The sequence below is a fragment of the Balaenoptera physalus genome (genome assembly GCF_965194825.1).
Source record: "Balaenoptera physalus genome assembly, chromosome: 13".
NCBI classification, from domain to species: domain Eukaryota; kingdom Metazoa; phylum Chordata; class Mammalia; order Artiodactyla; family Balaenopteridae; genus Balaenoptera; species Balaenoptera physalus.
This window is the reverse complement of record NC_138892.1, coordinates 72652484-72680222: the sequence shown is the minus strand read 5'-3', so window position 1 is coordinate 72680222 and position 27739 is coordinate 72652484. Positions and strand designations below refer to the sequence as shown.

General features: G+C 35.5%; 1 protein-coding gene and 1 long non-coding RNA gene across 2 annotated transcripts in view; one reads left to right on the top strand and one right to left on the bottom strand.

The window, feature by feature from the left end:
* Window positions 1-27245, bottom strand: part of LOC309641933 — an 870732-nt gene extending 843487 nt beyond the window's left edge. The window contains exon 1 of the long non-coding RNA XR_014252870.1: window positions 21972-27245. This is a non-coding gene — a long non-coding RNA (uncharacterized lncRNA). The remainder of the gene's footprint in view (window positions 1-21971) is intronic.
* The window catches only part of PDZRN4 (PDZ domain containing ring finger 4), a 387356-nt gene that overhangs the window by 11522 nt on the left and 348095 nt on the right, over window positions 1-27739 (top strand). The gene's annotated exons all lie outside the window — the stretch shown is intronic.

Sequence of the window (27739 nt, the reverse complement as noted above, 5' to 3'; positions counted from 1 at the left end):
GCAGGCCTTGAACTTGGGTCTTGACCTTGAATTTGAACTGGGGTATCTCACAAAGGTTTCTCAATTTTTCTTATTCCCAGGTTTGTGCCTATAACTATGAAGGTAACAATAGCTAGTCCCTCAAATTTTCTATCCAGTTATTCATAGTATTTTGCCACTCCACTGAGTTTCCATTATTGATAAATACAGTTTTGTTTAAAATGTAGTTTTATTTTAGCTTACAAAAGAAAGGCTGGAAAGGTCTTTAAAACCTTGAGATTTAGTGTGTTATGCACTGATATATCTGTTTTAAATTTATAAGATATGAACTTTGATTTCTTTTTTTTTGATTACTAAGCTTCTGAGAAAGTAAACAGGGTCACCACATATGACTATGCAGTTTACACACTACATAACTGCATGTGATGTCCCTGTCAGAAGGTCTAACTGTGGCTCCCATTTCCCCTTTTGTTTCCTGCTACAAAAATCCTCAACAGAGCACTTATAACATTTATTTTTATTTAGGTGATTTTTATTAGGTATAATTGACATACAACATTATATTAGTTTCAGGTATATAACACAGTGATTTGATATTTTGTATATATTGTAAAATGATCACCACAGTAAGTCTAGTTGAAATCGTCACCATACAGTTATAGAATTTTTTCCTGTGATGAGAAGTTATAAGATCTACTCTCTTGGCAGCTTTCGAATGTGTAACACAGTATTATTAACTATAGTCACCATGCTGTACATTACATCCCCATAATGTATTTATTTTATAACTGGAAGTTTGTACCTTTAGACTCCCTTCACCCATTTCCTCTACCCCTCACCCCCAGCTTTGAGAACCACTGAACAATCTGTTCTCTGTATCTATGAGGTTTTTTTTTTTCAGATTCTGCATATCAGTTAGATCCTATTGTATCTGTTTTTCTCTGTCTGACTTATTTCACTTAGCTGATATATATATATATCTCACAGTTTCTTTATCCATTCATATATCCATGGACATATAGGTTGTTTATATATCTTGGCCATTGTAAATAATGCTACAGTAAACATGGGGGTGCATACATCTTTTTGAATTAGTGTTTTTATTTTCTTTGGATAAATACCCAGAAGTGGAATTGTTGGATCATATGGTAGTTGTATTTCTAATTTTTTGAGGAACCTTCATAATGTTTTTCATAGTGACTGCACCATTTACATTCCCATCAATAGTGCACAAGGGTTCACTTTCCTCTACATTTTGGCCAACATTTGTTATCTCTTATCTTTTTGATAATAGTTATTCTAACAGATGTGAGGTGATATCTCATTGTGGTTTTGATTTACATTTCCCTGTTGTTTAGTGATGTTGAGCATCTTTTCATGTACTTGTTGGCTATCTGTATGTCTTCTTTGTAAAAAAAAATGTGTTTACTGCCTCTGCCCATATTTTAATCAGATTGTTTGATTTTTAGCTGAGTTGTAGGCATTCTATATATGTTTTGGATATTAACCCCTTATCAAGTATATGATTTGCAAATATTTTCTCCCATTCAGTATGTTGCCTTTTTGCTTTTTCTCCTTTGCTGTGCAGAAGCTTTTTAGTTTGATGTATTCCCACTTGTTTATTTTCGCTTTTGTTCCCTTTGCTTTTGGTGTCAAATCCCAAAAAATTTGTTGCCAAGACCAGCATCAAGAACCATATTGCCTATGTTTTCTTCTTGGCGTTTTATGGTTTAAGATTTTACATTCAAGTCTTTAATCCATTTTGCATTAATCTTTGTGTATAGTGGTCCAATTTTATTCTTTTGCATGTGGCTGTCCAGTTTTCCCAGAACAATATACTGAAGAGACTGTCCTTTTCCCATTGTATATTCTTGGCTCCTTTGTTGTATAGTAATTGATTATATATGCATGAGTTTATTTCTGGGCTTTCTGTTCTGTTAATCAATGTGACTGTTTTTTAATATCAGTACCGTACTGTTTTGATTACTATAGCTTTGTAATAGAGTTTTTAATCAGAGAGTGTGATGTCTTCACCTTTGCTCAAGCAAAGGTTAAGATCACTTAAGATTACTTTGGCTATTTGAGGTCTTTTGTGATTCCATACAAATTTTAGGATTGATTTTTCTTTTTCTCTGAAAAATGCCATTTGAATCTGTAGATTGCTTTGGGTAGTATGGACATTTTAACAACAGTAATTCTCCCAATCCATGAGCACAGAATACCTTTCCATTTATTTGTGTTCTTCAATTTCTTTCCTCAATGGCTTATAGTTTTCAGTGTACAGGGCTTTCACTTGTTCAGTTAAATTTATTTCTAGGTATTTTATTCTTTTTGATGCAATTGTAAACAGGATTGTTTTCTTCATTTGTCTTTCAGATAGTTCATTAATACTGTGTAGAAATGCAACTGATTTCTGTGTATTGATTTTATATCCTGCAACTTTACTGAATTTATTTATTAGTTCTAACAATTTTTGGTGGTGTCTTTAGAATTTTCTATATACAATTGACTGTCTGTATACACCAGTTCTGTATCTGCAGATTCAACCATGGATTGCAAATTAAAAAAAAAAAAAAAAAAAGGAAAGTTCCAAAAAGCAAAACTTAAATTTGTCATGTACCCACAACTATTTACATAGCATTTACATCATACTTAGAATTATTTACATAGCATTTACATTGTACTAGGTATTGTAAGTAATCTAGAGGTGATTTAAATTATATGGGAGAATGTACGTAGTTTACATGAAAATACCATGCCATTTTATATATGGGACTTGAGCATTCACAGATTTTGGTGAGGGCTGGATCCTAGAACCAATTCCACATGGATACCAAAAGATCACTGTATAAAATTATGTCATCTGAATATAGTGAGAGTTTACATTTTCCTTTCCAGCTTGCATGCTTTTTATTTAATTTTCTGTCTGATTGCTGTCTGATTAAATCTTCCAATACTATGTTGTACAAGTGGTGAGAGTGGGCATCCTTGTCTTGTTCCTGATCCTAGAAGAAAAGCTTTCTTCTTTTTACCATTGAATATGCCATTAGCTGTGGAATTGTCATATGTGATATTTATTATGTTGAGGTAGGTTCCCTCTGTACCTACTTGCTTGAGAGCTTTTATCATAAATGAATGTTACATTTTGTCAAATGCTTTTTCTGCATTTACTGAGCTGATCATATGATTTTATCCTTCATTTTGTTAAAGTGGTTTATCACATTGATTGACTTGTGGATACTGAATCATCCTTGCACCTCTGGAATTAAGTCCCACTTGATTATGGTGTATGATCCTTTTAATGTATTGTTGAATTCAGTTTGCAAATATTTTGTTGAGGATTTTTAGATCTGTGTTTATCAGGGATATTAGCCTATAATTTTTCTTTCTTTTGGTGTCTTTGTCTGGTTTTAGTATCAGGACAATGTTGTCCTCATGAAATGAGTTTAGAAGTGTTCCCTCCACTTCTGTTTTTTGGAAGAGTTTGAGAAAAATTAGTATTAATTTTCCTTTGAACGTTGGTTAGAATTCACCAGTGAAGCAACCTGGTCCTGGACTTTTGTTTGTTGGGAGGTTTTTGATTACTGATTTAATCTCCTTACTGGTAATCGGTCTGTTCAGATGCTCCATTTCTTTGTGATTCAGTCTTGGATGGTTGTATTTCTAGGAATTTATCCATGACTCCTAGGTTATCCAGTTTGTTGGTATATAATTGTTCATAGTAGTCCCTTATAATACTTTGTTTTTCTGTGGTATCAGTTGTAATGTCACCTCTTTCATTTCTGACTTTATATATTTGAGTCTTCTCAATTTTAACTTTTCAAGAACTAATTCTTTGTTTCATTGATATTTTATATTGTCTTTTTGCTCTCTATTTTATTTATTTCTGCTCTGATTTTTGTTATTTCTTTCCTTCTGCTAAATTTTGTCCTTTTTCTAGTTTCTTGAGTTGTAAAGTTAGGTTGTCTACTTAGGATATTTATTCTTTCTTGAGATGGGCATTTATTGCTATGACCTTTATTTTTAAAACTTCTTTTGCTGCATCCCATAAGTTTTGGTATGTTGTATTTCCATTTTCATTTGTTTCAAGATATTTTTTTTTAATTTCTCTTTTGATTTCTTTGTTGACCCATTGGTTGGTCAGTAGCTTGTTTTGTAATTTACACATATTTGTGAAATTTCTAGTTTTCTTGTAATTGGTTTCTACTTCAATACCATTTTGGTCAGAAAAGATCCTTGATGTGATTTCAGTCTTCTTAAATTAGTTAAGACTTGTTGTGTGGCCCAATGTGATCTATCCTGCAGAATGTTCCATGTGCACTTGAGAGAATGGCTATTCTGCTGCTTTTGGATGTACTGTTCTGTGTAGATCTGTTAAGTTCATCTGATCTAATGTGCCACTTAAGGCCAATGTTTCCTTATTGATTTTCTGTCTGGATGATCTATCCATTGTTGTAAGTGGGGTATTAAAGTCACCTATTATTATTTTTTTCCTTTAGGTTTGTTAATATTTGCTTTATATATTTAGATGTTTCTATGTTGGGTGCATAAATATTTACAAATATTTAATCCTCTTTGTGTGATTGACCCCTTTATCATTATGTAATGCCTTTCTTTCTCTTTTATTTTAAAGTATATTTTGTCTGATATAAGTATAGCTACCTTAGCTTTCTTTTGGTTTCCATTTGCATAGAATATCTTTTTCCATTCCTTCAGTTTCAGTTTGTGTGTCCTTAAATGTGAAGTGAGTCTCTTGTAGGAAGGATACAGATGAGTCTTTTTTTAAAATTTATTTTATTGAAGTATAGTTGATTTACAAAGTTGTATTAATTTCTACTGCACAGCAAAGTGATTCAGTTTTATATATATATATATGTTCATTTTCATATTCTTTTCCATTATGGTTTATCACAGGGTGAGTCTTGTTTTTTTATTCATTTAACCACTCTATGTCTTTGATTGGAGAATCTAGTTCATTTACATTTAAAGTAATTATTGATAGTTATGTACCTATTTCCATTTTGTTAATTGTTTTCTGGCTGTTTTGTAGTTCCTCTGTTCCTTTTTTCTTCTCTTGCTCTCTTCCTTTGTGGTTTGATGACTTTCTTTAGTGGTATACTTAGATTCCTTTCTAATTATCTTTTGTAAATTTACAATAGCTTTTTCCTTTGTGGTTACCATGAAGGTTAAATATAACAATTTATATTTACAACAGTTTATTTTAAGTTGATAAAAACTTGAGTTTGAATGCATTCTAAAGTTCTATATTTTTACACTCCCCCCACCCATGTTTTATATTTTTGATGTCACATCTTACATCTTTTTCTCTGGTGAATTCCTTAACAAATTATCATAGATAATTATAGTTATTTTTAGTACTTTGTCTTTTAACCTTCATACTAGTTTTATAAGTGATTAATTCACTATCTTTACTATATATTTACCTTTACCAGTGAGATTTATATTTTCATATTTTTTTTGTTACTAATTAACACCTTTTTTTTTTCAGTTTAAAGAAGTCACTTTAACATTTCCTGTAATGCCAGTTTAATGGTGATGAACTCATTTAGCTTTTGCTTGTCTGTAAAGCTATTTATTTCTCCTTTAATTCTGATTGATAATTTTGTTGGGTGGAGTATTCTTGGTTTGAAGTATTTTTTCTTTCAGCACTTTTAATATATCATGTGACTCCCTTCTGGCCTGCAAAGTTTCTGCAGAAAAATCTGCTGATTGTCTTGTGTGTGTAACAAATTGTCTTTCTCTTGCTGCTTTTAAGATTCTCTGGTTGTCCTTAACCTTTGACATTTTTAATTATAATGTTTCTTGGTGTAAGTCTGTTGGGGTTCATCTTATTTGGTACCATCTGGGTTTCCTGGATCTGGATGTCTGCTTCTTCACCAGGTTAGGGAAGTTTTCAGCCATGATTTCATCCAATAAGTGTTCTGCTCCTTTCTCTCTCTTCTCTTCCTGGGACTCTTATAATGCAAATGTTATTTTACTTGCTGTTGTCCCATAGGTCCCTTAAACTATCTTCACTTTCTTTCATTCTTTTTTCTTTTTGCCCCTCTGATTGGGTGAGTGTCTTTGTCTTGTATTCAAGTTCATTGATTTTTTTCTTCTGCTTTATCTAGTCTGCTGTTGAACCATTCTAGTGTATTTTTCAGTTCACTTATGGTATTCTTCAGTTCTTTTTAGTACTTGTATTTTCTATTTTTTTATCTTTTTGTGAATTTTTCACCATGTTCCATCCACTGTGCTCCTAAGTTTGCTAAGTGTCTTTATGATCATTACTTTGAACTCTTTATCTAGTAAGTTACTTATGTCTGTTTCATTAAGAGTTTTTTTTGAGGTTTTATCTTATTCTTTCATTCTCTCTTTCTTCACTTTGCTTGATTCTCTGTGTTGGTTTCTATGCATTAGATGAAACAGCCACCTCTCCCATTTTTGAAGTGTTGGCCTTGTGTAGATAAACCTTAGTGTTCAACTTTGCCCTAGCTCTTGGCTGTCTCCCAAACCTTTGTGATTGTCCAAGCATCCTATTTTATTTTTAATAGCTCCCAGTGTTATGGGTGTGCCAAGACCAGTTATTGTCCCAAAGGGGAGGCTCTCAGTCATCACCTAGATTCAGGCTGATTGGAAGCCAGACCCTCAGGCAGCAGTTTTGAGACTACACAAATATATACAGTCCTGTTGGAAGACAAGTGTAAACTCTCCTGGCCATCAGATTCAGGTGACGTATAGGTGTCATCTGGCAGCAGCAAAAATCAAGACACCATACAAGTATATAAGCCCCTTTCTGGAAGATACCAGTGAGCTGGAATGAAGCAGAGGGAGAGTGCAAAGATTACATCCACAGCATCAGTTCCCTGACAGCATCTCCGTTGGCCCCTTTAAGTGTGCCAAACTAGAAGCCTGCCTCACAGGCCAGACTTCTGGATGCACAACTAGGCCTCTTTCTCAGAAAGACTGGGCATGTTTCTGTCTGCTATCTGTGCAGTGCCCTGGGAATGGCAGCTTGCCAAGAACTGTCTCTCCAATTGTTACAGTCCCATGGGACCCAGGAACACAAGGCTCCCCCGGTCTCTAGAGCCAGGCAATCAAGAGGTGTTCTCTGGATGATAGCCACCAAAACTAGGTTACCTGATATAAAAACTAGGGCACCAAACATGTGCAGAAGCTTTCCTTCAAGAGTTACTGGCACCCTGGAGTGTTTCAGAAGGACAGTACAAAAATGGCACCCTCTGAAAAAAAGAAAAAAAAAGATGGCTCCCGCTGTCTTCAGTATAAAGATGGCACCTGCTCGAAAAGAAAAGAAAAAAAGATGGCAACTGCCGGCTTTAGTGAGGCAGAAGGAGAGCAGAAAGATGGCACCCACAACCTCTGTCCCTGGATAATATCCCAGCAGGTCTCTGCCACTCAGATCAACATTTTAAAATGAGCAAATTAGTCTCTTTTAAGTAAAGGCTGGGCATCTTTTTGTACAACAAAGGAAACCATAAACAAAATGAAAAGACAAACAATGGAATGGGAGAAAATATTTGCAAATGATGTGACTGACAAGAGCTTAATATATAGCTCAATATCAAAAAAACAAAAACCCAATTAAAAAATGGCCAGTAGACCTAAATAGACAGTTCTCCAAAGGAGACACACAGATGGCCAACAGGCACATGAAAAGATGCTTAACATCACTAATTATTAGGGAAATGCAAATCAAAACTATAATGAAGTACCACCTCGCGCTGGTCAGAATGGCCATCATTAAAAAGTCTACAAATAATAAATGCTGGAGAAGGTGTGAAGAAATGGAACCCTCCTACACTGTTGGTGGGAATGTAAATTGGTACAGCCACTATGGAAAACAGCATGGAGGTTCCTTAAAAAACTAAAATAGAGCTACCATATGATCCTGCAATCCCACTAGAGGGCATATATCTGGAAAAGACAAAAGCTCTAATTCAAAAAGATACATGCACCCCAATGTTCATAGCAGCACTGTTTATGGTAGCCAAGACATGGAAGCAACCTAAATGATGTCCATCGACAGATGAATGAATAAAGATGTGGTATATATATATACATGTATATATACACACACACACACACATATAGACAAACAATGGAATATTACTTGGCCAAAAAAAGGATGAAATAATGCCATTTGCAGCAACATGGATGGACCTAGAAGTTATCATACAAAGTGAAGAAGGTCAGGCAGAGAAAGACAAATATCCTATGACATCACTTATATGTGGAATCTTAAAAAATGATACAAATGAACTTATTTACGAAACAGAAATAGACTCACAGACAAAGAAAACAAACTTATGGTTACCAAAGGGGAAAGAGGGGGCAGGATAAATTGGGAATCTGGGATTAACTTATACAGACTACTATATTATGAAATAAACAACAAGAACCTACTGTATAGCACAGGGAACTATATTCAGTGTCTTGTAATAACCTATAATGGAAAAGAATCTGAAAAAGTAATTATATGTGTGTGTATTATACATATATACATTATATATATATTATACATATACATGTATGTATAACTGAGTCACTTTGCTGTATGCCTGAAATATTGTGGATCAACTACACTTCAATTAAAAATGTTTTTAAAAAAGAAGGGAAAAGAAGTCTAGGCATCTTTAAAGGTCTGTTTCTACACTGGGCCCTGGGGTGGGTTAGTCTGCACGTGAGCCCTTTAAGAGCCTTTTCTCAGTTTGCCACAGCCCTGCAGTTCTCATGGGTATAAGCCTTGTTGGTCTTCAAAGCCAGATTTTTGGGGCCTCATCTTTCAGGTGCTGGTCTTAATAGTTGGCTTGCCTGATGTGAGGTATGAACACTTCACTCCACAGGGAGAAGCTCTGGGTTTTGATTTGGGTGTGGGGTTTAGGGTGACATTGTGTCTCAGCCTCTCCTACCTGCTTCGATGTGGTTTCCCTTTCATTATCCTTATGTAAGGTGGTCACTTCACCAGTTTTTAGGTTTTGTTCAGAGGAAATTGTTCCATATACAGCTATAGATTCTGTGGGGGGATGTGAGTTCAGGATCTTCCTTTGTTGACATCTTGAACCAGGACCTCCCTATAACATCGCTGGGATTTATGTTAAAATGAGATCCAGAATTGATTTTAGGTAAAATTTCAAAGTGTGCCATATCTTACTGTATTTTGCCCTCTTTTTTTTCCACCAGTAATCCTAGCAATCTGGCATCTTCCTTGTCATGTTCTTATTTCTTTGCAGCATTTGTCTTTAGGAAAGTATGTTGTTAAAATTCACTTATACCAATAGATATTTGAATGATAAAAGTTTGCCCTACTCAGGACATCTGAAATTAACCCAGAGATAATGCCATCATGATTCTCAAGTGTTTATCATTTTCACCTGAACCAGCACAGTAGCTTCTTGAGTAAACTTTACCCACACCCAGTCTCTACCACATCAGCTCAACTTGCTTACTACTGGCAGAGTTGTTATTTTTTTACTCCTTTGCTGCAGGCCCTTCATTATCATTCTCTTGTCAATAGGATAAAATCCTAATTTATCAGTGAAGCAAAAATGGACCTTCAAGATCTTTACTTTTTTTTCAGTTTTCTTTCTTAGACTCTCTACTGTAGTCACATGAAACTCCTCCCCTTTTTTCAGGTCTCTCTGCCTTTATTCCTTCTTTCCCTTTTACCTGGTATTCTGGCCTTCCCCCCACTCCACATCTCTTCTTTCTCTGGCAAATTTCTGAGTATCCTCAAGAATCCTCCACTCCTTGAAGCCCTTCACAATTCACTAAGGGGAATTATTTTCTTCTCTCCATTGCCAGTAGATTTTTATACCTCTCACTTTCGTAGCACTCTTCATAAGCTTTGCTGTTTATTTATTATGCAGTGTTCTTCCCTAACAAATGTATGGATTTTTTAAAAGTGGTTTAGAATTTTATTGGACTTAATAGTTCTAGCGCCCTTCCTGCTCTCAGCATTGTGTCTGGCAAACCAAAGGTTCTATGTTATTTATCTTTGAATTATGGAATAAATGAATGGATAGACCTCAAGCTCAAAATTTTTGGCATTATGGTCTAGATCTACGGATTTTTTCAGGCGCCAGGTGGGCAGCCCCTGAAGGCTATCCCTGTTACACCCTGTTCCTTCTCTTTGCATCTTTATCACAAGGTCAATCAGAAGTTGAAAGATTCACTGTTTCTTAAGTTTTAAAATCCCTAAGATCTAGTGTAAATGGACTGAAGCAATTTTATTTTTCTAGACTGTTTTGTCTAGCCTGTAAATAGGAAAGAACTCGTCTGAAACACAATGTTTCAAATTCTGTTTATGTAAATGCTTGAATTGGATCTGAAGATGTGTATGTTTGCCTTCAGATTTTTTGTCATTGAACTTGAAGAACACTGGTAAAGCTTACTAAATTCGCATGCTTGCCTACAAAGCAGATTTGCAGAAAATGGTACTGGACTGAACATGGAATCGAACAAAAACACGATTAACCACAGAGGAACTGAAAAGATGAAAGGTGTTATCAATGTTTCCAAACCTTGTAAATGGTTTGGTGAAAAGACAGACTTCGGATCTTCCTAGAGCACTGGGGAGTGGCTGTGGAGACTCTTTGAAGTTCTCCTGATGAGAGCTGCTTGGAATAACTAACAGTAGCCCCAGCTGTGAGCTGTTCTGAGGAAGAACTCACTAAGCTTGTTGTTCGGAACATTTAAGGCAACTTTTATAAAGTTGTGCTTTTGTAGAATATGCACTGTTGTACTGCTTGTAGATTCTGGTGCTTTTACAGAATTTTATACATATTTCTCCATTTTTTTCCTAAAATTTTGTTTTTCCTACTGCCTTGAGAAAGCATCACAGAAGAGCAAAGGGCAGCTGGCATGTGTTGGGTGGATTTGATCCTCTTAACCTATGAATTACTGTGGCCACATCACAGTCCAATGGCCGTATGGACAGTTCCTTTAATCAGCTTCCCTCCTCTTTCTTAAGCAGTTAATAGTGTTCTTATGAAGCTTATCACTCCTTTAATAATCAGCATCTCACAGGTGATTCATTATTATCTTCAAATAAAAAGTGCCCCAAAGAAAAGACATTATTCATTATGTTTACAATATTTTATATAATTCTATCTTGCTATAAAATATGTAGGAATAAATCTCCAACTCATGAGATTAAATGAGCAATTTAAATGAGCAATTGACTATTCTGCTCACTTTATAGGGAAATGATTATAGTTCATGATATAGATTAGGATAAAATTTAGCACTGTATAGTTGGAAAATATATATAATTTTAAATTAAATTTTAAAGGGATTTTTTTGGGTAAAATTAGGTAATTCAATATTATACTTACATAATCTGTCATAATGAAGTAAAATAAAATAAATTTTCTTTATGAAATCATATTTAGAAAAGAAATCATTAGTTAACAAAAATTTGTTAGTCATATAAAAGATAATCTGTTTTCTACTCTGTTTCTATGAGTTTGACTTTTTTTAAAAATATTCCATAAGTAAGAGATACCATGCAGTATTTGTCTTTGGCCTATTTCACTTAGCATAATGCCCTCAAGGTTCATCCATGTTGTCACAAATGGCACATTTTTTTTCTTTTTTGTAGCTGGATAATATTCCTGTGTGTGTGTGTGTGTGTGTGTGTGTGTGTGTGTGTATTATATGTTCTTTATCCAGTCATCTGTTGATGGACACTTAGATTGTTTCCATGTCTTGGCTGTTGTGAGTAATGCTGAAGTGAACATGTGGGTACAGATGTTCACTCCTCAGTATCCTATTTTCAGTTTTTTTGGATGTATATCCAGTAGTGGGATTGCTGGATCATATGGTAGTTCTATTTTTATTTTTTCAGAAACTTCTATATTGTTTTCCATAGTAGCTACATCAATTTACATTCCTACCAACAGTACACAGAGATTCTTTTTTTTCCACATCCTTACCAACATCTCTTACCTTTATGGTGATAGTCATTCTAATATGTGTGATGTCATATTTCACTGTGGGTTTGATTTGCATTGCCCTGATGGTTAGTGATGTTGAGCACTTTTTCATGTACCTGTTTTCTATTCACTTCCTCTATTTTTTTAATCAGATGGTTTGGGGTTTTTTTTTGCTATTGAGTTATGTAAGTTATATATTTTGGATATTAGTCTTTTTCATATATATGATTTTAAATATTTTTTCCATTCTATAGGTTGCCTTTTCATTTTGTTGATGGTTTCCTTTGCTGTGCAGAAGCTTTTTAGTTTGATGTAGTTCCACCTGTTTATTTTTGCTTTTGTTGCCTTTGCTTTTAGTGTCAAATCCAAAAAATGATTCTCAATACTGATGTCAAGAAGCTTACCCCCTATTTTTTGTTGTTGTTGTTTTTGTTGTTTTATCCTAGGAGTTTTGTGGTTTCAGGGCTTACTTTCAAATCTAATTCATTTTGAGTTGATTTTTCTGAGTGGTGTATGATAGGGGTGCAGTTTCATTCTTTTGCTTGTGGCTATCTGTTTTTCTTAACACCATATTGAAGAGGCTGTCCGTTCCCTATTTAATATTCTTGGCTTTTTTGTCATAAATTAATTGACCATATACATGTGGCTTTATTTCTGGGCTCTCTACTCTGTTCCATTGATCTATGTGTCTGTTTTTATGCTAATGCCATACTGTTTTGATTACTGTAGCTTTGTAATATAGTTTGTAATCAGAACGTGTGATGCCTCTAGCTTTGTCCTTCTGTTTTCAATATTTCTTTAGCTATTCAGAGGTCTTTTATGGCTCCATACAAATTTTAAAATTGATTTTTCTCTTTCTGTGAAAAACGCCTTTGGAATTTTGATAGGAATTGCATTAAATCTGTAGATAGCTTTGGGTAGTATGGACATTTTAACAATAGTAATTCTTCCAAGCCATAAGCACAAAATATCTTTCCATTTATTTGGGTCTTCTATTTCTTTCATCAATGTTTTTATAATTTGTCTTTCACCTATTCAGTTAAATTTATTCCTAGGTATTTTATCATTTTTAATGTAACTGTAAGTGGAATTGTTTCCTTAATTTCTCTTTCTGGTAGTTCATTATTTATAGAAATGCAACTGATTTTGTATATTGATTTTGGGGGTGGAGATAATAGGGAAAGGTTGCCAAAAGGATATAAACTTTCATCGCTGAGGTGAATGAAGTATGAGGATCTAACATAGAACATGATGATTACAGTTGAAAACACTGTATTAGATAATTGAAATTTGCTAAGAGACTAGAACTTAAGTGTTCTAAATAAATAAATAAATAAGGTGATGGATGTGTTAACTAAGTAGATGGTGGGAATCATTTTACAATGTATACAAATATCAAATCATCACAGTGTGCACTTTGTCTTACAATTTTGTTTTCAATTATAATTCAATAAAGCTGATTAAAAAAAGATAATCAGTTTTCACAGTGAAATTTACTATACACATGATTTACTAAGTAATTAAACACACTTGAATTTCAATAGGCTTTTGTTGCTGGAGGTAAAAAGACCAGTTAGTGATTGTACTTACTTCAAATACCTTATAATCAAGACGCGAAGACAGTGTATATTAAAAAACAAAAGCAAAAGAACACATGATGAATGACTAGCACAGAGGGACTTCTAAAAAGTCCTCCCTTTTATTATGGTGGCCAGAAGCTTTAAGAATGAAATGGTAGTTTAAAGGAAAAATGAGAGATTGGGAGGGAAGAGAGTATGGAGCAAGGGCTTTCCATATTTAGGAAGAATGCCATGAGCCAAGTGACAAGGCAGGATTGACTATGTCTTGTTTGGCAGCCATTTTGGCTGATTAACATAATGAAAAAATAATAATCAATACCTATTGATTACTGTGTGTCAAATACTGTTCAGATGCTCTATAGGTATTAACTCATTTCATCCCCACAAAAACTCTATGAGTTGGTGTTATAGGTACTAGTAGTGTCCTCATTTTGCAGACAAGAAAACTGAGGCACAGAGATCTCGATCAAGTAATTTACCAAGGTCACAGAGTAAGAGTTCTTGGGTCTGTGTCCTTAACCATAATTTGATACTGCTATTATTGAGTTATATAGGTGATTCAAGGTAGATAATGTATAAGAAGTCATTTGAATTCAGATTTTGGTGAAATTAATAGAAGGCATTGTATGTTTGGCTAAGGAGTTAGATTTTACAGTACAGGCAATGAGAAGTAAGCAATCATTTTCAAGCAGGGGGATGACATGGGTAAAGCAATGATTAAAAGATTAATCAAAAAATAGGTTTCACTGGGATGTGTAAATAGATTGAAAAGTTAAGGGATCAGAAAGAGTAGGTGAGTACCACAGGTGTCCATATATGAGGTAATGAGGGCCTGTGGCAAACACAATAGAAAACTGCCAGAAGGTAGTGACAACCCCGTTACTCTATTCATCATACTTATCGTAATGTTTCCCCTTGTCTTCACGTGCCTACAGTATGTTCCTCTTCAATCAAAAATGGGGGCGCTCAGTGCAATTTACAAGTTTTAAGTAAATTTGTCACAGAAGAGTCACAAATGATGTGTCTAGTGCAATGAAAGATCAGAAAGTGAAGTCATCCATGTAGCCAGCTTCCTGATCAAGACACAGATCATTCCAAGCACACCAGGAGTCTCTTGTATTCCTCTCTTCCACCATTGCCTTCCTCCTAGTTTGCCTATTTTTGAATTGTGTTTAAATAGAATCACACAATAGGTATTCTTTAGAGTATAGCTTCTTTTTATTTAACATTATGTTAATGAAATTCACTGACATTGCATCTGTCATTTGTTCATTCTCATGGCTGTTTAACATTTCACTAAAGCACAATTTAGTTATCAGTTGTATCATTAGTGGAATTGCTAACTCCATGTTATTACAGTAACTTACTCTGAGTATTTTTGTGTGCATCTTTTGGTGAACATATGCCTGCATTTCTGACACACATGCCCCCCCCATCCTGTACATTTGTATGTTACAGAGTCAGAGGATGGACACACACACACACACATACACACACACACACACACACACACACACCAGGAGTACATTTGTATAATACATCACAGAGTCAGAGGATATATATGTGTTCAGCTTTAGTTACTACTGCCGAATAGATTTGTTAAAATTGTTGTAACAATTTACATTCTTACCAGCAGTGTCAGAGCTCCAATTACTCCACATTCTTGCAAGGACTTGGTATCCTGTGTCTTTTTAAATTTAATCCATCTAGTGAACTGGTATATGTACAATTCCTTGATGTCTTATGAAGTTAAACAAGTTTATATGTTTTTGGCCATTTCAATATCCTTTTTTGTGAAACACCTGTTGGCATTATGGTGAATGCAGAAATCCTACCTTTTCCTGCACCTTTAACACCTTTCACACTACCTGCAATGCAGTTGTTTGATGAATGGATTAATACATACAAGATTATAAGGGTAAAGCCAATCTAACGTTGCTATTAAATCCCTATGCTTAACATATGTGAGGCATCCAATAAATATATACTAAATGGATGAAAAAAGCTTTCCTGTTTCTTTTAAACATATCTATCACAAAACAATTATACTCTTCCTATATTACCCTTCTTCCTCTATTTTAGAGGAAGAAGTAATAATTGTGTTTCCTTTGACGTTATCACATTTGATCATCTTGGCATGGTCAATTATTAATGTTACTCTTTTTGTAGAGCCAGTCTTAGATTCTTTGTTACAGTGTCACAAAGATTAATATGATCCCTAAATAAATACTTTTGGCCAAGATACACTGTGTTGCAAACCCTTTCAGCTTGCTGAATGTGTGGGTGTTGTTTTCTCAGAGGCATAATCCTTTCTAACAGATAAGAATGATCAAAGAAAAGTCTTTGTTTTTCTGCTTACCCAAGCTTTCACCTACAGGAGATTTCTTTTTATAATACAGAACTTTACAATGCATATCTCCTCCTAGAGAGGTATAATTTTTCTTTGAGTCCAAATTAGAACTCTGGGACTGTCAGAGCCTACTGATTCAGAATTAGGTCATTGAGGCATACTATGTCAGCCCTAAGATAAAAGTAGGTTGCCGGACATACAGATGGTAATACTATAGAATCTTAGAGCTGAAAGAAATGGTTAGTTGAGGGTTGTTAAGTGAACAATTGAAAAGTGATTTTTATATAAAAGTAAAAAATGCTGAATACTCTAGTGATATTTTACATACCTAAATATTTTATAAGGTGGAAACATGAGCTGTCAAATAAATTATCTAACTATAATTTATACTTATAAGTCTGATACAGAGAAAACTCATAAAATATATCTCAACACATAATTTAAATTATTTACAAAATGTCTATTTATACCTATCTAGTAATGATAATGATAATGATTATAAAGGTTAACAATGGCCCTCACATTTATAGAGTCCTTATTGTGTGCCAAACGCTCTGCTAACAGTAATACATAATAAATATATTGGTGCAATTAAAGAATGCCAGTGAATAACAACGATTTAAACTTGATAAGGTTCAATTTTATCACAATCAACTTTATTACGTCCAAGTTTATTTGGAGAACTATTAACCATGAACTAACATGTAATGGAGACCTGTGCAGTTGATAGTTCCAACAATTCTTTAAACCAGGAAATAAAGTTCAAGGTAATTACGATATTAACCAAGCTTACTGCTTAACAAAAAATCAAGGAAATACAATGATCATTATGTCTTTTCTTTGTAGTATATAAAGTTTGTTTATATACACTTAGTGGAGCAGGTTACAGATAGTTTTATACTTAGCTCTGAATTTCCTGTTTTTTGTTGGTTTTAAGCTTTGTACGCATTAAACTGGTGTCCACAATTTTCTCTGTTCCCAAGATCCAACTGTTAAATCCCCCAATTCATAATGTACTAGCGGTGTCTGGCCTACTAAAATAAAGGTCTTTAAGTATAAGCTTTACAATAAAGACTTGACTATTTGGTTCAAGAGAAATGTTTTAATTCAATTCCAGGAATAACTTGGAGAGAGTTTTCTGCTTTGAAAATATGATTCCCAAAGTTTAATATTCCTAATGCCTTTCCACATGAAATTTTTTCACTAAAGAAATGTCTGTTCCAATATATATGCCATTACTTTTTTTCTAAGAGATTTGTACTGAATATGTCAGAAATATTTGTTTGCATCTTTTTAGGGATTTAGCTTTTTGATCTTTGTCACTTACTTGACCAGTAGCAGCTGATGAAATTTGACCTTTCAGAATGATCACAGCCTAACGTGTTTGTTTATCATCTTTCATCATATTCGGATTAATTCTTGACCTGGAGCTGGCTTTGTAGTGTAAAAAACTAAGAAGGATATATGATTTTTGTTGTTGTTTAATAAAAGCTTGAGCCTTGGATCTGTAGGAAACATGCTCTGTAGTTCATTTTCCTCCTTAAAAAGAATCTGATAGTAAGATGCTTATTGTTTATTCTCTGGAAAAGAGGCCATATTACAAAAAGGAAGTGAACATTATTAATTTTTACAAATATTTTTTCTTATTCTTTATGTTGCTGGAAAAAAATTTTTTCAGAAGGTTTACATGTACAAGATAATGAATTCTTCACCTTCATTTTTCATACTCTAGATGTTTAGGAGTGTGCAGCTTAAATTACAGGCGGTTAAGAAGGTGTGTAAACCCTGTGAATTTCCCTAAGTTTATTTATTAGTGTCTGCATGCACATGTGTGTGTTTCCTCTCTCTTTGCCAAGTCTGAAAGTAATGTGTCAGCACTTTGATTTATTATAAGGATAATTTTTTATCCTTATTTTGGAAAGAGCTCCAGGGATACAAATGAGTGTCTGAGTTAATGAACCATAAGAAGTAGTGGTTTATTTTGAGTGGAAATGAGCTAAAAAAAAAATCAGCAGTCACTTTGTTAGGCTTCTCCAAGGTCATTTGGATACAGATGAAAAACATCCTAAAATTAGACATCATTTTATCAACAAGCAAGTTATTAGTAGCAAGTTATCTGTTGAAAGTGTTCAGGAAACAATATTGTTTCACATTAGTATTGGTATCTTTTTGAGGGGAAGTATTAAAATATACTTAAAATCTTACAACATTCTTAAAAATGCAATAGAAGCATCATACTTTGTATCTATTACTCATTTCCAGCAATTGGTGGATGTTTTTAAAATTTTAAATATGTGTAAGAAATATGTTATAATATTTTATTTGTATACAGTTGTTGGAAAATGAAACCAGAGTGTAAAAAACGCACTTAAAATTACTTTTTTTTTTTTTGGAGGAGTATTCTTGGGAATTCGGAAAACCAAGTAGAAATGTGAACTTACAGAGTGCTCAAAATGGAAGGCTTATCATGTTCTTTGTGTAGTTCCTGGTATTGATTGGTACAGTGAATTTTGCTAAAGGTTTGAAGTCCCAGAACTGCTTAAATCATTTTAAGATTTCTAACCCTTTTTTTAAGAAGAAACTAAAGTCCCAAAATTAGTTAACTAATTTTCATTCTGAAACATTGAAATCTATTTCTGCTAATTATGTATAGTTCTTCTCTCTGTGCCAAGCTGTTATTCAAACATAATCTCTAAAACATTGTACGTTTTATAGATAAGTTATGTTTACACAATGTCAGGTAGTACAAACAATTCGTAATTAAAAAAACAACAACAGCAATGGTTTATTCCCTTAGCAAACATGTACAATGTCATTGTCAGTAGTCCCAACTGCCAGAGTTTTCACATAAGGGTACTTTACAGTCACTTTATTGAAAGAATTGTCAGTAGCCCTTTGGTTCTTGAGGGGGAAAAAATCACAGTGTGTAGAAAGCTTTTTGGATTCCAGATTGGGATTTATTCTTATTTAAATTATTCAGAAGCCAGCCCAGTCCTGGGATTGTTCTTAGAAGTTAACTTCAGATTCTATTGCTTTGGTTCATTTTAGGAGAAAATCTGTTGTAGAGTATAAGGAAGGTTGTTATGTCTTTTGTATTTGTCTATTATTTTTCTTTCTGTCTGTCTATGGTACTTATATCAACAGAAAGCCTGGGTAGATCTGTTTTCTCTAGTCATTCCTGCATTGTTGAAGAATCTTCTCTGACGTGCTTGTGTAATACCATTAGCATGAGAAGTGCTAATCATTTAAACAGAGAGAGATAATCTTAATAAAAAAACTATTATCCTGAAACTGCAACCCTACCAAAATCAAAAGAAATACACAAAGAAGGCCACCTGTAGATTCTTTCCACTGATTTGATAACTGGATGGTTTAGGGAGTAGACACAGAAGCCTGAATGTGTGAAAATGCAATTGAATTTGATGAGTTGTTGGAAGATCAATGTAGGCAGAGTAAAAGCCATTTATTTCAGCCAAAATCAAAATGAAAATATAGTTTCAGGATTATGGTTTTTCATGAGACCAAAAATCCATAAGAATTACATTAATCATTTTTCTGTCAGGGCCTCACTTTTTATTAATCTTTTTTTTTTTAATTTGTATGTGACTCCTAAAATCAGTATATATGCCTTAAGTCTTTACGTTTTCTTTAAAGAAAAGTTTATTTGCACTTTTTCTATTTTCTTGTATACTGCTGTACACTGGAATAGAATAAACCTTTACTGGGCACTGTGTCAGTCCTCCTAATGGTGAGAGAAGCCCTATCTTATATTAATTGGATCTTGCCTTAAACCAGTATATGTTCCAAAATCTCTGTGGGCTGTAACTAGATTACACAGTTATTATGGGAGCATAAACTCCTTAATAGATATTTAAGCATTTGTGTTGTTCAGACCAAAATATTGCTGTCATGTAGATTTATTATGGTATCAATGCAATGGTGTTTTTCTACCACCTATTTTTAGTGTTTTGCTTGCTTTTTGTTCTGTTTTGTTTTTTGTTTTTGTTTGTTTTGGTGAACTAGTATTTCTACAAGAAGGTTCTTGTTTAGGTTGGTGGATTTTTTCCTACTGTGTGTATTTATTTTATATCATTCCAAGTAGAGTACCTATGCCCTTTAAATATAGAAAGATTGACATTCCCATGTTATTTTTGATGTGTTTTATATAAAAATAGTTGTCTGAAATCAAACCAATGCTTTCTGTGACAGTATTTATTCTATAATTCTCTTTTTTAAAATATTCATTTTCTCATTCATTCATTAAATATTTACTTAGTTTCTCCTATAAGCCAGCTCCTATGCTAGGTACTAGTTATACTGCACCTAAGGAACTATAATTATGGTAAAAAGATAGAGGCAGAAGTTACAGATTACAAATTGTAGCAATATATAAAAGAAATTTTGAGCTGCCATCTGAGGAAATAATGATGGTAAGGTGAAGGTGGTTTTTATTTGAAGAATCAAGGAAATCTTTGAGGAGTGTTATTTATAGCATAACTTGAAACATGAATAAGTGTTAGGCAAAGATTTGGAGACAGAGTTTTTTAAACAGACAGATGGGTATGCACAAAAGCTCTGAGGTGGGAAAAAAACACAGTGTATTATAGGAATTGAAAGAAAACTGGGTAGAATAATGGCTCTTAGTGAGGGCTGGAGCATTTTGAGGGGGCTACTTCATGCAATATCTCTCAAGCAGGGTGACCATACATCTGGGCTGCCCTGGAAAGCCCTGTTGATCTGGCAAAATGATTAATAATGCCTCTACTATCCAAAGTGCCCAAATTTGATGCTAAATTATATGGTCACCTTATTTATAAATCAGAGTTTCTTTTAATCCTAAGAAAAATAAGAACCCTTTAAGTATTTAAGTAGTGAAGTAAAAAGATCAAATTCACATTTTAAGAAAATTATTCTGGCTGCAAAGTTGTAGGTAGATTTGAAGAATCAAGATGGAGCTAGGGAGACCAGTTGGTCGGCCAGTGCAGTAGCTCAGATGCCAGATGGCAGTGGTTTGGATTAGGGGTTTAGCAGTGGAGACAAAGAAAATTCATGGACTCAACATATATTTCAGGGCAGGCTCAGGAGGGCCATAAACAACAGGCATCCCCCATTGGTCTAGGTATAACAATACTACCTTTCTTCGTTTCAGTAAGAATTCATAAGGGAATGCAGTGCCCACATTGAAATTACATTTGTTTATTGGGAGATTTTTGGTTACTGATTCAATCTCTTTACTGGTAATCAGTCTCAGATTTTCTGTTTCTTCATGATTAGTCTTAGTATGTTATGTTTCTAGGAATTTATCCATGTCTTCTAGATTGTCAAATTTATCAGCAAAACAAATTCAGTTATTTCGAATAAAAATTTTATCTCTGGTACTAATAAGTGAGATCCATTTCCATGGGCCAGATTAATTAGGTACAACTAATAATTATTAAGCATCTAGTATATGCAAAGTATTGTTCTGGACAATACTGGAGAAATAATGAGAAATTAAAAAGGAGTTCTTGATACTGTCATAGAGATTTCCTAAAGGAGGAAATAAGAAGAAATACAAACAACCGTGATGCAAGTTACTATATAATCAGTGCCAGTAATAATATAGAAAGTGCTGAGGATGAGAGTTTTTACAGAAAAAAGTAAAAGATGGAGTGTGAAGGACTCACAAATGACTCCATATGGACCTTAAAAAGATGGGTAGGATTTCAGAAGATTTTATCAGTGTTTGACTTGAATATAAGGTAGAAATAATTTCTGAAGTATATTTTAGCTTCAAATTTTTGAGATTTGAAACCAGGAAAAACTTTGAGTATATTTTTCTTTCATCTTTTCTTTTTTTAATTTTAAAAAATGCGTTTTGCTAGATCACAAACCTGCATATTCAGAACTTTAAATTTATGTTGTGCCTTGCATTGGATTTTTAAATAGTAGACAATAATTGAGTAATTATTCTGGGTCTGCTAATCTTTTTTTTTTTTTTTTTTTTTATTTATTTATTTATTTATTTATGGCTGTGTTGGGTCTTCGTTTCTGTGCGAGGGCTTTCTCTAGTTGCAGCAAGTGGGAGCCACTCTTCATCATGGTGCGCGGGCCTCTCACTATCGCGACCTCTCTTGTTGCGGAGCACAGGCTCCAGACGTGCAGGCTCAGTAGTTGTGGCTCACGGGCCTAGTTGCTCTGCGGCATGTGGGATCTTCCCAGCCCAGGGCTCGAACCCGTGTCCCCTGCACTGGCAGGCAGATTCTCAACCACTGCGCCACCAGGGAAGCTCTGGGTCTGCTAATCTTATCTGCCCATTTATAATTCATCTCAGAGCACAGAACCAGATATTTATCATTTCTTTTTTTCTTTAGGAAATATGGAATCATCAAGCATGAAATTTTAAAAAAGTCATTGAGTCAACATGTTAAGTTTAAATTGATGTCCTTTTATTATTCATAAAAAGGAGTCACCAGCCTTACTAATATTCATGGTAAATGCTTTGCATGGAGGAGCCTGACTCAAATGGAAATCCATCTTTATCTCATGAGGAAATTAACTCCCCAACATCCTCTCCTTCCACAAACAAATAGGCGAATTTCAGTTTCTTCCCTTTGCCATGAATGATCCTTGCATTTTCCTTTCTCATTTACCTGGGCAAAATCTGCTGTTTTGAAGCTAGTTTAAGTAGCAGATGAGGCAGAGTATTTCTCAGAGCTGTGCCTTGGCTTTCAGCTTAAGCTCAAGTGGCTCCCAAAGTCGAGGTCATTGACCCAAATCAGAGCAATTCAACAAATCATATTCTGTCTTTGTTTAAAGTTTATGCAGAGATGAGCAAGCCGCTCCGGCTGCGCTGGTGCCCTGGGCATGCACCTGTGCAGTCACACAGGCCCTACCTCAAAGGTCCCTGCACTCATTTCAGTGCTTTGCTGTCACCATCTTGAGATTCTGAACACTTTTGAGCTGGGAGCCCCATATTGTCAGGTTGTACTGGGTTCTGCTCTAAGACTTCTACCCCTTACTATGGTGGCAATCTCAAAACTGGATGAAAGTACCAAATAGGTACTGTCATTTTTTAACATGAAGAGGAAGATAGCAGAATTTTGGAGACCCAATCAGTTGGCATGCCAAATTTTCCCTAGCCCATTCTAATTAAAAGAAAACATTTATATGTGCAGTAGTCAAGGAAGATACAGGTAAGCTTGATTAGTTTAGCAAGTACTTCTGACAGCCTGAAGGAAAACTATTCTGTAAAACAAAGACCATTTTCCCAGGCCTACCCCAGGGTCCCCTTTTCTCTTGCTGTTTTTTTCGTTTGCTTCTCTTTAATGATACACACAGGCCCCAGCCATCCTAGACATTCTTAGCGTGGGCTGCCAAGAAGATAATGCTGCATATTAGCCTGTTTCCCAGTTTGCAGAGTTCATCTCCTTGCCCCCAAGACCCTTCTAAATCCCATCCTCAACTTCCCTGAAGAAATGATGAAGGGGAACACCACATTATTTCTATCAACTTCCCACAGAGCACCACCTTCCCAGCTCAGATAGGAAAGGACTTGGGCAAGTCAGCTCCTGAAGGGCTGACATGCTGTGAAGAAGGATTCATTCCCCACCTTGAAACTTTTGATAGGGGTGAGTTTTAGAAGTAACTACCTTATCTTCCCACAATTCAGTTTGCTCCTCTGGCATAAGGAAGCTGTTGAAAGGATTAAGTCAGTTTTAGAAGAACAATCTTTATTTTGTCTGAATTGTAGGAATAATTAAAGCAAAAGCCTAATTTCCTTTTGTGTTGTTAAATGAATCTATACTGTTTTGCTCTCTCACTGCTTCATTTGATTTGTACTTCAGTTGATAGCTTTCCGCTTCATCAGAGGAGGGTAGGATGAAGTAGATGGGACACAGAACAGAAATGTGTTCTAAGAGAATTAAAACATGTCAAAAGCGGAAGAACAGGAATATTATTTCAGAGCAGACCTGCTCTCTGATTTTGAAAATGTTAAAGGTAAAAGAGTTCATTCCACAGCATAAATCTGCTGTAGTCACAGATGTGACACTCACTTCTGATGTTTGTCTTGCATCCAGGCACATTTGTTTCAACATATTTTTAAAGGGCTAGATAAAGGCTTACAATACAAAAATCTGATATTGTAGTAGGTTTGAAAGAACTGACACACCCTCTGTATGGAGCATTGTGCTATCTCAGTAATAAGGATTCGAAGTAGGAAGTCATTCCTCAACAAGGACGCACTCTCAGATGATTTGGTTGTATATGCTGAAGTAAAATAATATTAAATGAATTTACTTTTATCATTAACTACAGCTCATTTCCAGCAAACATGTATCACATATAAAGTTTGAACTATGGTCAAATATCTCTCATCCACTGCTCCTTATGCATTTTAATTTAATTTCTACCCTTTTATGGCAAATTCAAATATTTGACTAAAAAGTGAATAAACCTTAAAGTAACTGTAGAAATATTTCTTAAACCTTAAGCAGGTATCTAGGAATAATAATACTATTCTGATGGGTGAAAATAAATGCTGCTTTATTCAGCATACATTTACAGAGGCTGCTTTGTATACCCAGATACAGCCTGTGTCTTGCAGGAGTCGGGGCCAGCATAGAATTATAGCGCTGCGTCCTCAATGCTGTTATGGAAACTGGGAGAGGGTGAAATCATGCCCTAGTTCTACTGGAAATGGTGCAAAGAAGCTGGGAGAAGACTGAGGAAAGTTCCTGGAGGATGTGACCTCTGACCTGCATTTCCATGATTAAGTAGGAGTTCAGTCAAGGTTAGAGGGGGGAATGGCAAGGAGAAGAAAGCTGGGTAGTCTCAAAGCTCAGATCAGATTTATTCCGAATGGTATTTTTTTGTAGATATTTTATTTTTAAAGTAGAGATCAAGGAGAAGAAATAATCTAGTGGGATGCACTAGAAGTTGAAGCATGGTACTCTTAACAGTGGGAGTATAACTTCTTTGCTAATCAGTTGTAGCCTTGGCAATGTCCTGGATAATCTGAATCTTAGATGGTGCAAATGCTTAAGAGAAATTAGTTTAATGTTAGGTGAGGTGTTAAAGCTGCTAAGTGACAAACCTGAACTTGCCTTGAGGAGAGACAAGTTTACTGCTCGATAAGACGTACAGTAATGCTTCAGGAGTTTACCAGTCTGGAAGTGACCTTGACATGATATTTAAAAATTAGCTGTAGGTATATGCTGTTTTTGCAGAAAATGGATTTTTTTTTCTTTAAATGAATATTTTAAAGCTGTATAATGCCTTCCAAAAATTTCATTAGGAATTCCATATATGTCAGCACATTTTTAGATGCTGTTGTTAGCTGCTAATATAACCTACAACATTGACTGGGAAAATTTTAGAGGCTCTTCTGTGTCAGTTTGACCTAGAGACCTGTCTGACTCTGCTCTCAAAGGAAGGATAAACCAGGGTGGGTACTTTCCAGAAAGGCTACAAATGCAGATCCTAAGGGACAGGAGTAGTTGGGGGTGGTGTTGCTGAGTGGAGGAGGAGTAATAAAGGAGAGCCACGAAGCCAAGCTCCAAGAATGCACAGGATTTTTATCTGTTTTTTCCTAGGTGAAATCTGTATTAGTTTGCTAGGATTGCCATAACAAGGTACCACAGACTAGGTGGCTTACAGCAGAAATGTACCTTCTCACAGTTCTGGGGGCCAGAAGTCCAAAGTCAAGGTATTGGCAGGATTACATTTTTCTGAGGGTCTCTCCTCTTGGCTCGTAAACGACCATCCTCCTTCTGTGTCTTCTTGTGGTCTTTCTTCTGTGTGTGTCTTTGTGTCCTGACCTCCTCTTCTTAGGACGCCAGCCATATTGAATAAGGGCCCGCACTAATGACCTTATTTAACCTCTGTTATCTCTTTAAACACCTTATCTCCAAATACATTCACATTCTGAGGTACTGTGGTTCAGGGTTTCAACATACGATTTAGAAGGGGAAGCAATTCAGCCCATAACAGAATCCTTAGTGTTTAGAACAAGGATCTGGCACTCAGTAAACTTTGTTTTGAATAAATGTTTGAAAGTATAACTAAATAGCCAGAGAGAAGCTGATGTCAGAAGCTGACTTGGATCTTGTGTCCTAGACTATGGCAAGGAAATACGTAATACATTGGTCATCAGTTCTGTAGTGCCCAAAGGTTAAGAGAATGGAATGAGGAGGTAATGGACTACACCACGAGGTTCAGAAAAAAGTTGGGCTTGAGTTAAGAAAGTTGATCCATAATGTTTCGGTCTTGACACTTTATATTTGAGTATTTTGGCCCACTATAACCATAATTTGGAAGGAAAACAAAATACTATCGAGAAAAGCATCTTTTTACCCAGAGGGTCCATCTTCCTTCATACTCTGCCTGGAACCTAATTATGGCTGCGGCAGTAGTGTGCATTTTCACATTGTTTTCCTTGTGGGTGCACTCGAAGCCTACATTTCACCACTTCCCTTGCATACAGGTGGGCAATATGACCAAGGTGTAGCCAAAGGAATTTAAGTGGGAGTAATACTACTTCTAGACCTGGCCATAAAACATCCATACAACGTTTGCCTTGTTCTCTCTCTCTCCCCCCACTCCCCCCACCCCCGAGTTTGTGTTTAATTTAACCAGTCACACAGGAGAAAGAAAGATGAATAACCTCTTCCTCTCTAGAGGCTCACCCTCAAGTTATAGAATATAGTACATGTGTGGTGCTCTGTTTATTTTTAAAAATATATATTTTTTGTATTCCATAAGTTCCAAATCAGAACACTTTTTTGTTGTTAAAGTAAATGGTAAAAATAAAATAATATTGACTCTGGGAGCTATTGAGCAATTAGATGTAGAGGTAGTCAATTCGGACAATGAGTCAAAGTAAGAATCAAACCTTTATTCATTTACTGCCACAGTACAAGCAAGAGGCAAGAAGAGCTGTCTGCCCCCAGTGTTCCATTTTTTTCCTATGGAATGGCACTGGGTGAAGGTCAGTGGGTGCAGTGGTAGGGGAATCATCTCGCTGTTGAGCAGCCCAGATAAGACTCCTGCCTCTTTATGGACCTGTGGGTCCCCAGGGCAAGGAGAGGGTGAAGGGCTATGATCGGAAAGGTACTGAGTCAAAGTGGAGAAAAGTGCCTCAGCCAAGGCCCTCCAATAAGGCCTCCGAGGAGGTTCCAGGGCTCGGGATGCAGATTTTTATATACACATGGCTGGTCTGGGAGGAGGACTGAGTCCTTCATTGCAACTCTCCCCAGAAAACTACTAATTTTGATGTGGTGAGGACAGTCCCCACACCCCTACCCCTGCCATGAGGCCTGCTAGGCAAAGTTGTGGGGTTTTTTATTTTCTGAATATTTATTTATTTATTTGGCTGCGCCGGGTCTTAGTTGCGGCACACAGGATCTTCGATCTTCGTTGCGGCATGCGGGATCTTTAGTTGCGGCACGTGGAATCTTTTAGATGTGGCACGCAGGATCTTTCTTTAGTTGCTGTATGCGGGGTCTTTTAGTTGCTGCATGTGGGATCTCTTTTTAGTTGTAGCACACAGGATCTTTAGTTGCACTATGCAAACTCTTAATTGCGTCATATGGGATCTAGTTCCCTGACCAGGGATCGAACCCGGGCCCCCTGCATTGGGAGCGTGGAGACTTAGCCACTGTACCACCAGGGAAGTCCCAGGCAACGGTTTGCAGTTGGCTATGATTGGACCTGAATGATCACTCATAGGGTTTTGGATGAGAGCTGGGGTCTTTGGGTGCTCGCTATGTGCCAGACATTGAGGCATTCAGTTCCCATGAAAGCATTTGGGAACTGAATGCCTTACTCCTAACTGATGGGTAAACTGATGTTCTGAAGATTAAGTTACTTACCCAGTATTGTGCCTTCGAATTTGT